At 41.5% G+C, this 12,458-nt stretch overlaps 1 long non-coding RNA gene across 1 annotated transcript; it reads left to right on the forward strand.

Annotated features, from left to right (window-relative positions):
* The first annotated feature begins 319 nt into the window (after nucleotides 1-319).
* Nucleotides 320-717, forward strand: LOC110678844. The gene is made up of 3 exons (XR_002501978.1): nucleotides 320-407; nucleotides 464-534; nucleotides 590-717. It is a non-coding gene; the product is annotated as an uncharacterized LOC110678844 (long non-coding RNA).
* The last annotated feature ends 11,741 nt before the right edge of the window (nucleotides 718-12,458 follow it).

Genomic DNA, 12,458 nt, shown 5'->3' on the forward strand with positions numbered 1-12,458 from the left:
GAAAATCATTAAGATTGTTGCCGTCAGAGCAACTCTACACATGCCAAAACTGCACGAAGACTCTCGCACCATCACGCTCTCGAAAAAGAGAATCGAACATTTACGACGACTAAGCTCACGAACTTGTACGTTGCTGATCATTCGTTTTCTGCTGGCTTAAAAAGTGGACGTACGGGAGGTGCATGACTAGCGAAGCTAGTGCACAGATTGAGTGTGAAAAAATCAAATCTCGGCTCAAAGAAAAATCATCAGGTAATTCGTCACGACGTAGTCCAGAATTGGACGTAGTGCTAAAATCACCATATATGCTAGCAGGTATCCGACGACTCCGATTCGACCATCAATCGGAAAGACACGCTCAACCCGCATGGAAAACGGTGAAACGACGCTCACCAGTATTCCAAAAGGTAAAATGGCGTCATATTACAAAGAAACCTAGACGATAATGTCCTTTCACCAACAGAACCCGTCCACACGCACTCGTTGTAGTGCTAGCCAACACTTCGATTTGCAACCGAACGACGTTCATCTAAGGTAATGGCAGCATATTTCCTCATATAGGACTTCTAACTATAGCGTTTAAATTCAGCCAGCAGAAACAAATGCCAAATTAACTTGGACAGATCGGCAAACCGGTTGGAAATTACCAGGCCGCGCATCACGGAGATGAGAAAATCGAAAGGCTCTCGACGGAGGTAATTTCAACCAAAAATTCCAATTGGAATGTGATTATAATTCCTGTTTTGTCAAACAGGGCCTTTTGTTCGGAATCCTCAAGCGTGATCGCCATCGGCTACGAAGAGTGTGCGAGAGCAAGAAGCACACACCAACACCATTAGCGCTATCGAATCGCACGACGGTCACCGAGTCACACACACACGAACATCCATGTCAAAGCTCTCAACGAGCGTGCAATCTCGAGCCGCAAGATAACGACGCAGCTACGGGAGCGGGAGAAGCAACAGGGTGTGACTGTGTTTAGAACATCAGCGTGATCACACGCAAGTGAAGGGAGTGATCGGTGTTGAAGAGCGAGAAAAACGTTTGAGTGTGCGTCGAACAGTACAAGTGGCCGGAGAGCGATCAGCGTAGTGAAGACCGACAGGACCGTTGGTGTGTCGGCGTGCATCCCCGGTTGCAAGTGGTATCAGGCGAATGCATCGCTTAGTGAGGTCGGCTTGCAGTTAGTGGCAGTGTGTGAGTGCATGTGCAGTTGAATCTGCTCGAATAGTGAGCGCTCGAGAAAAGCGCGTTCTGAAAAGCAGTTGAGAAGAGAGAAGAAGAATATCATCATCATCGCATCGATGCGGGGCCCCGGCAGGTGCATCATCATCAACAGCATCGGTGCAGCAACGTCAGCATGTGAGAAAGGCACAGGTGTAGTACCTGATATATAAGGTAGGACAGTATATAAGACCTATTGAGCACAAATAGATTGTGATGCTGAGAATGAATATGCTTATGCTTGTTTACTTTATTGTTTATGGCCACCTATTGGCTGAGCGAGAATTTCAAATCCTTTAAGAGCGCCATAGCCGGGCAGGGACTTTCAAATGTTACAAATCTCAATCACCCAATTTTGTTGGACCGTGAACATGAGTTGACTTATGCGAGTTGAGCACTTGGAGGGAAAATCATTTATTATTGAGCCCCAAACAATAAAGTTAGTAATAACTCCTAAAGAATTTCTGGAAAAACTCAGGAGGAATGAACGGTGAAGCACCGAAGAAATACCCAGAGAACTTTAAACAAATTCCTGTAGGAAGTCTGGAGAAAATCCTACAGAATCTCCAAAAGAAAATCCTAGAAAAACTACGGAGGAACTCTGGATGTGTTTCTGGAGGAACTCTGGAGGCGTTTCTAGAGAAACTCCGGAGTAATTGCTTAACGAACTCTAGAGATATTCCTGGAGAAACTAAGAAGGAAATTCGAAGGAATTCCTGGTGAAGCTCCAAAAGAATTCCCGGATCAATTCTTGGAGAATATCTCCAAAAGAAATCCCCGGATTATTTCTTGGAGGGAATTCTCGGAAAAGTTCTTGGAAGAAATCCTGAAGGAAATCCTCTAAGAAATTCCTGAAAAAAATCTTCGGAGAAAATCCTGTTGCAAATTTTCCAAGAACTACCTGGAGAAAATTTCCAGAAAAATTCTCTGAAAAAATCTCCGGAGAAATTTCCTCATGATTTTTTTTGGGTGAAATACCCAAATAGTTGCTGGAGGAAATGCTCAAGGGATTTTCTGGACCAATCTCCGGAGGTGCTTCTGGAGGAAATTCCCGAAGCAATTCCTGGAGGAAAGCACAAAAGAATTTCTGGACAAAATCCCCGCAGGAATTGTTATTAGAAGTCCCTTGGGGAATTCCTGTAGAAAATTCTCAACAGAGGTCTTGATGAATATCCCCGAAGGAATTTCTATTTGATATTCTCGGAAAAGATCCTGGAGTAAATCCCCAGAGGAATCCTTTAGAAAAATCCTCAGAAAAATTTCTAGTGCAAATCCCCGAAGGAATTGCTATTGGAAATCTCCTGAAGAATGTTTGAAGAAAATCCCCGGAGGAGTACTTGGAGGAATTCTCCGGAAGGAATGCCTGTAGCATATCGTCAAAGAAGTTTCTGGAGGAATTCCTGGACGAAATCTCTGGAGGAATTTCTGGACAAAAATCCCAGAAGAATTCCTTGAGAATATCCCAGGAGCAGTTTCGAGAAGAAAAAATTCTCAAAAAAAAATCCCAGAAACAATTTTTAAAGAAAATCCTCAGAGAAATTTTTCAATGAATTTCTGGAAGAAATCCCGAGAGAAAATCCTGAACGAAATCTCCGGAGAAATTGCTATTGGAAATTCCCTGAGAAATTCTTGGCGAAAATTCTCAAAGGAGTTTTTGGGGATATTGCCGGAGTAATCCTTGAAATTCCTGAAGAAAATCCCCAGAGAAATTCCTGGTTGAAATCCCAAGAGAAATTCCTAATTCAAATCCCAAGAGAAATTCCTAAAGGAAATCTCCGGAAACATTCCCTGAAAAAAAATTCGCCGCAGATTTTTTGTAGAAAATCCTGGACGAAATCCCCGGAGGAATTGCTATAGAAATCCCCTGTTGAATTCCTGGAAAAAATCTCCAAGAAGGTCTAGGAATACCCCCAAAGAGAAACCTTGAAATTCTCGGAGAAATTCCTGGAGAAAACTCCCGGAGGAGGTTCTGGGGAAATTGCCGAGGGAATCCTCGAAACCCCTGGAGAAATTCTTGCAGCAAATCCCCGGATGAATGCCTGAAAGACTGTACGTCACTTTGTTTTGCAGAATAGCAACGGTTGGATCGGTTGGATAGCATTGCCAAATATACAAACGCATTGTTAACCGACAGGGTGGGTTGCTGTTTCCCATACGTGTTTAGCAACGACCGGTGCAATGTCGCGTTATGATGGTCGTTAGAAATTTGTGTTTATTCACGCTGCGGTGGGCATCGTCTTCAAGATCTTAACTATTCAGGATTCTCATCAATTTCCTTCATGCTGCTTATTGACAACGTTTAAGGAATTTCACAAGGACCCTCCCAGTATACCAAGAATTAAAAAGAAGCATTGGTCTTCCGAAATCAAAAGGTAGAACTCATTACTAAACCTGAGTTTCGAACGTATCCATAATTTACTTATTAAACTTTTGATACTTTTACCTTACGAAACAGTTGGACTTGATATATATCATATGACAAGAATTTTCTTTCAATTCGGCAAACCTCGTTGGATCAATTTTCGAGTCATGTTGTTAAAATCATCATTTTTCCACACAGTATGGAAATCAACGCATACCGTTTTGATTCTTATTACGGACACTTGAGGCCTCAGTTAAGTTTAACTTTTTAGAAAGCATATCCCAGCATATAATATAAATCGTTCCGTACGATTCCTCACCGCTAGTGCATGACGGCTCACCATAGTAGCATATCCGAAAGAACTTGAAACTATTGAGAACCAGAGCTACAGGTCCAAACCCCTGATAAAGGTGGATGGTTGTGATGGCTATGACCGTGGTCATCATGTAAAGAACAAACGGACATTGCTGTATCGTGTCTGCACCGAGGAGGTAGCCCCTCTAGCACGATGTAGGTGCAACCCTGGTTAGGTGGCCTATCGGCAACCAAGAAAGGCAAAAGTAGAACAAACGGATCGATTATACGGCAAAAGACCCGGCAACGAATAAAGGACAACGCAGCCTTCCATTCCGATACAGCTGGCGATCACCACTGCAGACAGAATCACAAATCGACCACGTTCTGATTGATGGATGGCACTTCTCCGACATTATCGACGTCAGGACCTATCGTGACGCTAACATCGACTCTGATGGTTAAACTGCGCCCAAAACTCTCCGTCGTTAACAACGTACGGTACCGACGGCCACCCCGATATGACCTAGAGCGGCTTAAGCAACCGGATGTCGCTACTGCGTACGCGCAGCACCTCGAGCCTGCATTACCGGAAGAGTGTGAGCTGGATAAAGTCCCTCTTGAGGACTGTAGGAGAACAGTGAAAGCAGCCTTCAACGATGCAGCTTAGAGCAACGTCGGGTACGTGGGAGTCGACGGAACGATTGATTCGACGAGGAATCTAGGCAGTTTCTGGAGGAGAAGAATGCAGCGCGGACGGTAAAGCTGCAGCAAGGAACCCGGCAGAACGTGGAAAGTTATAGACGGAAACGGCAACAGCAGACCCGCCTCATTCGGGAGAGAAAACGCACAGTATTTCGATCGGCCGAAATCGTGAACTTAATTCTGTAGCACCTTTAAACGTGATTTTTTCGGAATGGTGTCTTCGGACGAAAATTTTCCAAAAATATAGCGCATGTATTGACGGTAAATGTTAGTTCGCCACTTTGCCACGGGCGGCGCTGCGAAAATATTTTTTTTGAAATGACGATCTTTAAATAGGATGTCTTCGGCAAAGTTGTAGATAATTCAAATACAAACAACTTTGCCAAAGACACCTAGTGTGTATTCAGCCGCATTTCCAAAATACGGGAGTATTTTATGAACGACCCCCTAAAACTAGTTTTTCTCCGATATTTTGAAAATGCGAAGTTTCCGGTAGCAACAATGTTCTACAAAATTGTGTAAACAGTCAAAATGAATCATTCACTAGAAGACACTAGGTTTCTAAAGACCAAGGAAAAGCAGTTATAACCATTTAAGAGCAAAAATCAGTCATTTTTGGGGTCCATGTATTTATTCGGGTGGCCGCTGGTGGCAGATGAAACCTAGTAGGGTTAAAAATACATCATTAGTAGTTGTAAATGTCGATAGTGTCATTAGTATCCACGAGTATACATAGAGGAAGCTTCATCAATGACTCTTATTACCCTGTAGTACTTAGTTATGTGATGGGTAGAGGGCAATGTGACTTCAAACTTCTTCTTTTTCTTCTCCTTGGCACATTCTTCATTTTTATGCACACACTCAATAGGTTCCAAATACTTTTATGAAGAAAGTTCGCAATTAGTCTTTACAAAATGGCTCGCCATACAACTATTTTTCGATTGCATTTTTAGCTATTTTTCGTACATAGACACTATACTAAGTGCAAGCAATGCAAATTCGGTGAAATATTCTGTTGAGAAATTAATAAATCATTGAATCACTTTTCTGTGAATCAAATCAGTGTTTAAATGTTAACGCAGTTCTTATGGTTGCAACACTCATTTACAAAATGATCTGATATTGAGGCACTTGCCTGATTTAGGAATTGAATTTGATACATCACTTAATTTGCTACTCACCGCAACGTTCTTGCACGTGTCATGTAGTAAACACTAGCCTGCTAGTTTATCTTTTTGGTCTTTTAGTGCTATTATTCGACCAATTAAGCGTGTCTGCTGTGTAATGCTAACACGCAGAACGAATTAAAGTGCTATTTGGTTACTTGGGATGTACGAAAAAACGCAAAAATCTCAAGTGAAAAATAATTGTAGGGCGAGTCATTTCTAAAGCGTCTTTTCAGGAGATTGAGAACTTTCTTCAAAAATGTATTTGGAACCTATTGGTTGTGCGTAATGATGGAGAATGTGTCAAGAAGAAGAAAAAGAAGAAGTATGGAGCCACATAGCCCTCTACCCATCATATAACTAAGTACTACAGGGTAATAAGAGTCATTGATGAAACTTCCTCTAAGTGAAAGGGATACTCGTGGATACTAATGACACTATCGACATTTACAACTACTAATGATGTATTTTGAATCCTACTAGGTCTCATCTGCCACCAGCTGACACCGGAATAAATACACGGACCCAAAAATGACTGATTTTTGCACTTAAACGGTTATAACTGCTTTTCCTTGATCTTTTGAAACCTAGTGTCTTCTAGTGAATGATTCATTTTGACTGTTTACACAATTTTGTAGAACATTGTTGCTACCGGAAACTTCGCATTTTCAAAATATCGGAGAAAAACTATTTTTTGGGGTTCGTTCAAAAAATACTCCCGTATTTTGAAAATGCGGCTGAATACACACTAGGTGTCTTTGGCAAAGTTGTTTGTATTTGAATTGTCTACAACTTTGCCGAAGACATCATATTTAAAGATCGTCATTTCAAAAGAAATATTTTCGCAGCGCCACCCGTGGCAAAGTTGCGAACTAACTTTTACCGTCAATATATGCGCTATATTTTTAGAAAATTTTCGTCCGAGGACACCATTCCGAAAAAATCACGTTTAAAGGTGCTACAGAATTAAGTTCACGATTTCGGCCGATCGAAATACTGTGAAACGCCGCCTGCAGGAGATGGAGCAGCTGTGCCATGAGCTGAGATGTGCAGAGAAAAGGATGGGAGCATGTTGACGGACGAGCGTGAGGTGATCGAAAGGTGGAAGCAACACTTCGACAAACACCTGAATTGCGCTGAGAACACAGGCAATGAAGGACAGGACAACGGAGGAAATGCTTTCGTCAGTACTGCGGACGATGGACACCAACCAGCACCTACTTTAAGGAAGGTTAAGGATGCCATTCTCCAGCACAAGAACAATAAAGCTGCTGATTAGGATGGTATCGGAGCTGTACTCACCAAGATGGGCCCGGAGACGACTGCACCGGCTGATAGGCACTATCTGGGAAATAGCTACCAAAGGAGTGGAAGGAAGGGATAATATTCTTCATCTACAGGAAAAGCGACAAGTTAGAATGTAAGAACTTCGAGCGATCACCATTATAAAGGCGGCCTAGGCGCCGTCTACCAATTACGAATCACTGTAGAAGAAGGAGGGTGTAGACAAAAGCGTTACGACTCATAAAAAATATATTTCATTCATACAAAAAGCGGGGAGGGGATCCAGAGTTGCCAACTTTAGAGCTACGTAATAAATGGATGCTGTCCTACAAAGTATTATCCAAGATTATCTTCCGTCGTCTGTCACCTGCAGTAAACGCGTTCGTGGGTCCTTATCAAGCCGGCTTCGTTGACGGCCGATCACCAACGGACCAGATCTTTACTGTACGGCAAATCCTCCAAAAATGTCGTGTATACCAGGTCCCAACGCATCACCTTTTCATCGGTTTCAAGGCGGCATACTTGAACAGCTTTCCCGGGAAGCTCACGAGACTGATAAGAGCGACGATGGAAGGTGTGCAAAATTGTGTGAAGGTTTCAGGCGAACACTGCAGATCGTTTGGATTCCGCCGGGGACTACGACAAGAGAATCCTTGGATGTTGTTCAATATTGCGCTAGAAGATGTTATGCGGAGAGCCGGGCTTAACAGCCGGGGTACGATTTTTTCGAGATCCAGTTAATTTGTTTGCTTCGCATTTGTACAAAACGCTTGTAAGGCCGGTAGTCCTCTACGGGCATGAAATGTGGACGATGCTCGAAGAGGACTTGCAAGCATTTGGAGTCTTCGAACGTTGGGTGCTCAGGACGATCTTTGGCGGTGTGCAGGAAATCGGTGTGTGGCGGCGAAGGATGAACCACGAGCTCGCCCAACTCTACGGCGAACCCAGTATACAGAAGGTGGCCAGAGCTGGAAGGATACGATGGGCAGGACATTTTGCAAGAATGCCGGACAGCAACCCTGCAAAGATGGTGTTCGCTTCGGATCCTGTTGGTACAAGAAGGCGTGGAGCGTAGCGAGCTAGGTGGGCGGATCAAGTGCGCATCGATTTGGCGAGCGTGGGGCAGAACCGAGGATGGAGAGATGCGGCCACGAACCGAGAATTGTGGCGTGAAATTGTTGATTCAGTGTTATCTGTTTAGATGTTAACTAAATAAATGAATGACTAAAATATGGAATATAATTTGAACTCATTTTGCTGTGCTCTGTAAGTTTGGTTTCTACCCGACGAGGAAGAAATAACTGGCGATAACATATGAATACCTTATTTTGGTATCATACCATAATTAGGCATTGTCCAGTAGACAATACCTCAATTTGGTATTATGATGGTATTGAAAACAAATGTTTAAAACAATTAAAAATACTTAATTGAGATATTCACCAGCTATTTTTGTGAACGTTTGAGCCATTTTTTTGTGAATGTTCAAGCGGTGCTCGAATACTTCAATATGAAAAAGTTCTGCTACTATGTAGGAAAGTTGGCTAACGAAATTAAGAGAAATTCTGATCGATGCTTTTTTTTTCGGAATCAACGACCCTAGCTCCGGGGCATTTCTTGAATGACGTCAACATCTTAAACAAGTATCAATCGCACCCCCAAAACACGTTTTCTATTCATTTCAAGCCGACATCTGCTAATGAAGACTGACATTTCTCCGCGGCATGGTGTCAATTAATTTGCCGTTTCGCTACAGCAACAACCAACCGGACTAGATCTCTTTACTCCCCCATCATCGCCGTCATTCGTGGATTACGATACGTAGCTGAAACTATGCCGCTATGAAAGCATCACCCATTAGTCGAACATTTGTGAGCCCATTCAACCATGTAGGGTTGGTCTACCAGTATTCACCATCCAAGGGATTTTTTTTTGTAAATAAATCAAAAGATTTTTAAATACTACCAGTATGTTAAACGAAAGCTTTCAATCTACATTTTGTCGACGTTTCGTACCTACACAGTTAAAAATAATGAAGATTACACGTCATGTAAACTTCATTCATGCCATGTAAACACGGCGTCATGTAAATTTAATTCTGAAATCATGTAAAAATGTGTTATATGTCATGTAACCACTTAGGATCAAGCTAGATTACATGACATATAATTGAAGTTTACATGACATATCATGTAAATATCCATGATATTCCACGCTCCAATTATGTGCATTATATGTCTCAGAAATTTACACGTTTCGTTCGAACTGTGTAGACCTCTTCCTCATAAACCGGATCATCTGCAGCAGTATTCGCTATATTTTCTTATAAGAGGTGATGAATTAGGGAACAGCGTGTTGAAATAAGGTCCAAAAAAGCAAAAGTCATATGGTTTTTTCTCGAAAAGTTTTGAGATTTTTGGGAATATTATCATATAAATCTAAGGCTCGGTATCCCGTCATTCGTTTTGGCAACAATGATGACTTTTCAGCTTGCATTTCAAAGTGATAAAACTCAGTCTTGATAGATTATATTTACTTGAAAAAGTACCACTGTAGGCGCTTACATGCATAAAGTATGCTGATACTTTTTCAGCTGTGTCATTGCAAGACCAACTGATTTTAAGTAGATGAAAAAACCGAATTTAGTACTATACCATTTAATTCCACTAGAGTTTGTATCCTTTGACAGATACGCGTATCTCGACTTAAAATGGTATAGTACTAAATTCGGGTTTTTCATCTACTTATAGGTATTCTACTAAACTGCTCGAAGATTTATTATCAACTGATTTTCTTTGATTCGAAATCGAGGGATGAATTAGCAACAATCATCGACGACGCGTACAAATTTCAATGACGGCCTACTTCGCCTTAAAATGATTAAATTATGTATGCGTGTTTGTGTCGTAAAACTAAGCATATTTTGGGGTAGCGAATACTGTTACTATGTTGAATACCGGTACATTCACCCTAACATGCACGCATCAAGACCGAGAAAGTCCCTTGGGTCGTCCCTTCAGCCTTCAGGTTGTCCAATTCCAGCACGATACTGTTCCGTCCAACGAAACGACGATGTCAAGTCCCCTTTCCTTCACTCTGCCTATTGAGCATGTCAGCAAAAACTAAATCCACTTTTGGAGCTATGAATGTCAAATGCGGAGGGAACTGTCAGATGAAAGTAAACTTTTGTTGCTTTCCGGCAGAGTCGGCTTGAGGGAAAATGCTGAACATTATTTTCCCATCACAGGCATTTAGCTAACGACCCTGACCAGATCATCCGCCATTGCTGCTGCTACACGTGACGCGACAGGCAGCGATATTATTGAGTGGATTTTTGGTTTTATTCGAACCAACACACAGTAGCCCTAAGCTAGCCAAAAGTCATAAAAATGAGGTTTGCAAATTCTTTTCCTGATATTTTTCTGGCTTTCGTTAGTACTCAAAACTTCTTCTTTTTCTTCTTATTCTTCTACTTCTTCTTTGCATTACGTCCCCACTGGGACAAAGCCTGCTTCTCAGCTTAGTGTTCTTATGAGCACTTTCACATTTCAACTGAGAGCTTTCTCTACCAAACTTGCCATTTTCGCATTCGTATATCGTGTGGCAGGTACGACGATACTCTATGCTCAGGGAAGTCAAGGAAATTTCCATTACGAAAAGATCCTGGACCGACCGGGATTCGAACCCAGACACCTTCAGCATGGCTTTGCTTTGTAGCTTTTAATCAAAATTTGTATGAAGGGCAGCCACTGTGTAGCACGGAGAAAGCCACTCGCCCTCTAGAGAAAGAGAGCGGGGCCTCAGCATCTGGTGGTGTGGGAACAAACCGAAACACGACTGCAACCACAACGACATTTTTAGCGGCAGCAATCAGATGGGACGACGGGGAAACGAGTCGAAATATTGTCAAACATTTTGACGGGATCGAGTTTTAAGTATGATGGAGAAGCGATGAAGTGGTCGTGTTCTAATTAGCAAACATCAATCATAATCAGAATCGGAATGCCCTGCGGCTCGGCAGAGCAGTTTAATGGAAGGCTTCGGGGAACTGCGTAGTCTACCAATGGGTGTTGCCGGATCACAGCAAATGTGTGTGAGTTTGTCTAATATATGGGAAACCGAAAGATTGATGAAGGCATGGTTGATTTGGAATTGGTACCTAACTTTTGAAGATTTATTTCCTAATGATATCGGGATCTAAAACGGGGCAGTTTGAAGAGGATCAGACAAACGCGCGAGCTGTGATGATGGTTTTCGGCCAATTAGGGAGTATCGATTTATGAGTTGATACCGATGCTTGTCACAAGCTGAGAGTATAGAACAACAGGATGAAATGACGAGTAAACTAATTGTTAAGTTTTTATGGGGTGAACAATCTTTTAAATTTGATACTGACGTTGTCACTTGGGAGGTCCTCAGACCAATTTTTCAACTGCTTGTTATTCTGTTCGTAGTTTGGGGGTATAATAGCTAGACCTTGTTACTTTTATATGGTCGGTGTTCAGACAGACCGGACTAGATAAATTTTTGGAGCTCTAAAGATATGTTAAGAACTCCATAAATTCTAATTTCTCCGATGCTATTTTGATATAGATGTATCATATCATCAAATAGGCAATTTCCATTACTGCAGCGAATAAAGCAAATATTTAGAAAAAAAAAATTTGAAAGGAGAAAATGGGCATAAACAAACACCGAAACTACACTTTTTTATATTAAACTTAGGGAGGGATTATTACAGTATGTTTAAAAACTACAAATGAACTTTAACACTTCACTTTTTGCAAAAAAGTGAGATTTTTATGGCAAATTTAGAGAAACGATTAGAAGATAAAAACCAGCTCCCTGAAATCTGGTGGCGTTACGTTGATGATGTTTTCAGCATAGTTAAAAAACACATCTTACCCCAAACTTTAGAAACAATTAATAAGGCTCACAAAAACATTGAATTTACTTACGAAGTGGAACAGGATAACAAATTGCCTTTCTTGGACTTACTTATTGTAAAGGAACACTCATCACTTACATTTGAAATCTATAGAAAACCAACTCACACTCAACGTATTATTCCAAACACATCAAATCACTCACACCAACACAAAATGTCTTCCTTCAATCACATAATACATCGAATGCTAACAATCCCCCTCAGTGAAACTGGTAGAAGAAAGGAACTTAACTACATTTTTGAAACAGGACAATTAAACGGTTACACAAGACAAACAATACAACAACTCATCGACAAAAGAACACGAGAACAATACAAACGTTCACTTACTACTCTGACACAAGAACAACCAACACTCAAACATATAGCCGTCAATTACAACGATGAAACAAAAAAACTACGCCCAATCCTACGAAAGTTTGGTTTCGAGTTAGTTTTTACCAGTAGAAACAACCAACTCCAAACTCTCCTAGGT

The sequence above is a fragment of the Aedes aegypti genome, chromosome 3 (genome assembly GCF_002204515.2).
Source record: "Aedes aegypti strain LVP_AGWG chromosome 3, AaegL5.0 Primary Assembly, whole genome shotgun sequence".
NCBI classification, from domain to species: Eukaryota; Metazoa; Arthropoda; class Insecta; order Diptera; family Culicidae; genus Aedes; species Aedes aegypti.